At 46.9% G+C, this 5,485-nt stretch overlaps 1 pseudogene; it reads left to right on the forward strand.

Annotated features, from left to right (window-relative positions):
• The first annotated feature begins 2,508 nt into the window (after window positions 1–2,508).
• On the forward strand, window positions 2,509–4,128 carry LOC108801229 (annotated as a pseudogene).
• Window positions 4,129–5,485: the final 1,357 nt, after the last annotated feature.

A 5,485-nucleotide genomic window follows, 5' to 3' on the forward strand; every position in this document is an offset into this window, starting at 1 on the left:
CTGGACCGGTCTTCAAGGTCTGCTATCTTATCCTGGAGCTTTTGAAGCATATGTTGTTGATCAGAATAGGCATCAACCATGCTATTATATGCTGATGCATAGTCACTCATTCTGGCTTCAATGTGATCTGTACGTTCCCCTATCTCATGAACTTGAGATTGCAGGGAAGTGAAGGAAGTTTTGAAATCATGTTGAAGTTCGGATCTAAGTGACAGGAGCATAAGTTTGATGCTGGCTTCTGAGGCGGGGGTGTGTTCAGGGGGGCCCTGATGAGAGGGGGGCCGGGGGGCCCTGAGAGTGGGGCCCTGTGAGAGTGTGCTGGTTTGATTTTTTTTTTACTCACAGGCTCCTTGGTGTGTGGAGAGCTGAGAGGAGAGCTAGCTGGCCTCTTGGAAAGGTCCTTTGAATGCAGAGGTGAAGTGCTGTTGTTGTCATCCATGCAGGGCCGGACTGGGACTAAAAATAGGCCTGGGCATTTTAGACTGAGCAGCCCAATCATGTGACCACCAACAGGCCCCACCCCTCACAACAGGGGGCAGAGCCAAACACAGAAGCGCAGGTTGGCGAAGAAGGTTGGCGGGGAGGGGGGCGCATTGTAGAATCTGGCCCTGGGGCGGCAGGGAGAGTAAATCCCTGACCATACACATACCTTGTTCTTGCAGTCTTCTCTTCCTTAGCAGCGGGGGGGAGGGGTAGCGATTTGCATATGAATGGGTCGCGATATTTACATATGAATGGGTCGCGGCTTATTAATATGCAAATTTACTTTTTTTATAGTTTTTATCTTATTATTGTTTATTTTTTATAATTATTTTTTACTTTTTAATCACCTTTTTATTTAATTTTTTTTTTTTTTTAAATCAATGTAATTTTTTTTGTCCACCTAACTTTATTGCTATCACACAGGAGATAACAATCCCCTGTGTGATAGCAAGGTAGACGGCTACTTCCTCTGGCATCAATCCACATTAACATGTGGACGCCGGAGGAAGTATCTGACAGCTGGGGGGACTGTACTTAGGAGCATAGGAAATAACTACTTTATTACTCTGCTCCTCCCGGTTAACACAGAGTAGAGGCTGTGACAGCTCTTGCCTCACCAAGTTAGGTTACACAAGCAGTGGGGAAGCCCGCTGCCGTGTAACCTAACTACCTGTCAAAAGTCGGATGCAGCGCCGCCTGTAATTACCAGGCAGCGCTCCGTCCATGACAGGTTACACGGCGGGGAGGCTTTCCATGACAGGTTACACGGCGGGGAGGCTTTCCATGACAGGTTACACGGCGGGGAGGCTTTCCATGACAGGTTACACGGCGGGGAGGCTTTCCATGACAGGTTACACGGCGGGGAGGCTTTCCATGACAGGTTACACGGCGGGGAGGCTTTCCATGACAGGTTACACGGCGGGGAGGCTTTCCATGACAGGTTACACGGCGGGGAGGCTTTCCATGACAGGTTACACGGCGGGGAGGATTTCCATGACAGGTTACACGGCGGGGAGGCTTTCCATAACAGGTTACACAGCGGGGAGGATTTCCCTGATATGTAACCTGTTACAAGCCGCTCTGAATGGAGAAAAAGCTGTCAGCTTCAGACTTGCCTCACCTGCCTCCCCTGACCGCACGTCCCTGCTGTGATCTCTGTGACATGTAATAAATACCTGGAGGTGTTACACTGAGACATTGCTTAGCACACATGCATTGACATATCGGACACCAGGTCCACTTTGACTATTAACAATGCTTTGTCAGCCATCAAGATGCAGTATTATTATTATTACATAGGATTTATATAGCGCCAACAGGTTGCGCAGCGCTTTACAATATAAGGAAGACATTACAGTTACAATACAATTCAAGACAAGATGGTAAGGAGGGCCCTGCCCCTGAGGGCTTACAATCTAAAAGAGGAGAGGGAAATGATACATGAGGAGGTAGCTGTGGGAATGAATTATGTGAGAATGTGAAGGTTCAGTGGTTAGGTTGAGGTGGGATAGGCTTCCCTGAAGAGATGAGTCTTTAGGGAACGCCTAAAGGCAGTCAAGGTGGGAGATAGACGGACAGGTTGGGGTAAGGAGTTCCAGAGGATGGGAGAGACTCTAGAGAAGTCCTGGAGGCGAGTATGGGAGGAGTGGACAAGGGAGCTGGAAAGCAGGAGGTCAATGGATGAGCGGAGGGGACGGTTAGGGTGATACTTTGAGACAAGGTCTGAGATATATCCGGGGGCGGAGTTGTGGATGGCTTTATAGGTGACTGTTAATATTTTGAATGTTATCCTCTGGGCGAGTGGAAGCCAGTGGAGGGATTGGCAGAGGGGGGATGCAGACACTGAGCGGTTGGTAAGGTGAATGAGTCTGGCAGCTGCATTCATGTAAGACTGAAGGGGGGGATATCCTGTGTAGTGGAAGGCCAGTACGGATGAAAGTGTTTTGTGCAGTTGAATATAATAACCTTTTATCTTTCAGTTTTTTTAGATGTCACGATTGGCAGAGTAAAAGTAACCGGACCTCCATGCGGATTCCAGATAACGTTTTAGCTTTTCTTCAAAGCCGTTGGTTGACCAGATTTGTACCTTCAATCTATACGGTTGTGTTCCTCCCGTCACTGCCTCTAAATGTGATGGCGATCTTCACATTCCTATTCACAATCCAAGTAAAGTCACCGGCAGTGGTCTTCATGTTGAACTTGGCGCCCGCTGATGTCCTCTTCGTCACCGTGCTGCCTTTTGACATCGTTTACCGCTTCCCTGGAAACAATTGGGTCATCGGAGAAGGGATGTGCCGCTTCGTCACTGCGGCGCTCTACGGCAACATGTACTGCTCCGTCCTGCTCATGACCAGTATCAGCGTGAACCGGTTCCTGGCGGTGGTCTATCCCATGCAGTCTCTTTCATGACGCACTGTGGGCAGAGTCTGGCTGGTCTGTCTCTTCATCTGGATGGTGTCCATCACCGTGCCGCTTCTCGTGAGCAAGCTAACGGTTTATGTCGAAAAGCTGAACATCACCACTTGTTACGAACTGCTGAAACGGACAGTCTTGCAGAATTTTTATCTTCCTTATTTCACCACTTATATCTCCGTTTTCTTTGTGTTGCCTTTTATCATCACAGCTTTCTGTTACCCATTGACAGCCCCTTTAAAAAGTCCCGGTCCGTGCTCCTCTGCGTGACGGTGCTTTGTGAATTTATCTTCTGCTTCGGCCCGAGCAACATCATCTTTTTAGTTTATTATCTGACTTTAGAAAAGCCAGTTGGCAACTCCATGTTTTTTGCCTACACCCTCTCGGTCTGCGTTGGCAGCATCAGCTGTTGTCTTGACCCTGCTATCTATTATTTTGGGTTTTCAAAGTATAAGAAGCACACCTACAGCCTCATGTGTTGTGGCAAATCTAAAGCTGTCCAAAAAAGCTCCTCGGGAATCACAGGTGGGGAGTCTAGCGGCATTTTACTGCAACATGTACTGCTCCGTCCTACTCATGACCAGTATCAGCGTGGACCGGTTCCTGGCGGTGGTCTATCCCGTGCAGTCTCTTTTATGGCGCACAGTGGGCAGAGCCTGGCTAGTCTGTCTCTTCATCTGGATGGTGTCCATCACCGCCACCGTGCCGCTACTCATGAGCAATCTAACGGTTCATATTGACCACCTGAACATCACCTCTTGTTGCCACACGCAGGAACCGGAGGACGTTCAGAGTTTTTACTTTCCTTATTTCACCACTTATATCTCTGTTTTCTTTGTGTTGCCTTTTATCATCACGGCTTTCTGTTACGCTGCGACCATCCGAAGTCTGAGCTCGCCCACCATTGACAGTCCCTTTAAAAAGTCCCGGTCCGTGCTCCTCTGCGTGACGGTGCTTTGTGAATTTATCTTCTGCTTCGGCCCGAGCAACATCATCTTTTTAGTTTATTATCTGACTTTAGAAAAGCCAGTTGGCAACTCCATGTTTTTTGCCTACACCCTCTCGGTCTGCGTTGGCAGCATCAGCTGTTGTCTTGACCCTGCTATCTATTATTTTGGGTTTTCAAAGTATAAGAAGCACACCTACAGCCTCATGTGTTGTGGCAAATCTAAAGCTGTCCAAAAAAGCTCCTCAAGAATGACAGGTGGGGAGTCTAGTGGCTGTACGTTGTAGACCCGCTGGGACCCGCTGTTCTTGAGGCTCATTGGTCAGACACATGCATGCCAGATTCCAAGGAGGTGAACTCTGAATTCTTTTGACACTTTTTGAAAGTTGTGGCTGAGTGGAAGTGGAAGGTCATGTTTACCCGTAAAGCAGATCTCTAGGCAAAAATAACTAAATTAAAAGATAAAAAAAAACAAAAACAGCTTTTGCTGCAATATTCACCTTCAAGCCAGGGATTTCCCTTGCAGTACTTTTTTCCTGCCACTAGATGTCCTCATTCTGATGGCCATCATCATTTAGCCCTCGTTCACACCTGAACGTTTTGTAGCGCGCTCTACGCTCGACGAATGCTCTACAAAACGCTCAAAAATATAAATCCCATTGTATTCAATGGTCTCGTTCCCACCTTGGCGTATTTCCGCCAGGGCCCCAACGCGCTACAAAACGGCCCACGCCTGAAAAGGTACAGGTACTACTTTGGGCCGCTTTGTTGCGCGTTTTCATTGGGATACAGCCAAGTAGCCTTCGGAAACGCGCGACGGTCGCGCGACTTTTTTACCGCGTGACAGACGCGCATATGCAATACGCCTAGGTGGAACGAGACCTTAACGCCCTTCATCTAAAACAAGGTCAACCTGCACCCACCCCCAGACTGTGGCTAAGCAGTGAAAGGAGAAGCAGCACCGTGAGGAGCTCATTCCACAGTTCTCATTCCACAGTCAGATACTGTACAATACTGCAGCCTGTGTCTCTGCTAGGAGACACAAATGCATACACACAATAGGTTGGACTTTGGATTTATGTCTTTATTCAACCTCAAAATACTATGTAACTATACTATGTAACTATGTAAGATTCACCCCTCTATTTGAATTGCCATGGTCGCTCCAATGCTTAGGTTTTGATTGGTTGGTTTCCTGAAGATAGAAGAGGACAGGGAAGCAGATCCCTGACCTAGAAAGCAGAAATCCTTGTCTACTTTCATCATTGTTCAGTTGAACTCAAGAAAGATATAAAATAATACAACTTTGTATTCATGAATAGTTCATTAATACATCATAAAGGTACCTAATTATAAAAACATGTGTAGGGCCCTGTACCCGGCAGATATCTGTGAACGTTGCGAATAATGCCAAAAACAAACTTTCCTAATGTATTTTCAGTTCAGGAAATGCTCCTAAGCCATTTTAATGGGCTGTTCATTTTATTTTGACTGGAGTTCTACTTTAAAGAGACCCTGTCACCAACTTAAAAAATTGCAAGTAAACGGACATAAATATAAAGTATTTCAATACTCACTTGCAGTGCTTTCTGCATAAACTATTTGTATTCACTTGCAATGTGCCTTTGGACTTTGACTAATCCA

This window comes from Nanorana parkeri, unplaced genomic scaffold (assembly GCF_000935625.1).
Source record: "Nanorana parkeri isolate BGI_ZX_2015 unplaced genomic scaffold, ASM93562v1 scaffold2261, whole genome shotgun sequence".
In the NCBI taxonomy this organism is placed as follows: domain Eukaryota; kingdom Metazoa; phylum Chordata; class Amphibia; order Anura; family Dicroglossidae; genus Nanorana; species Nanorana parkeri.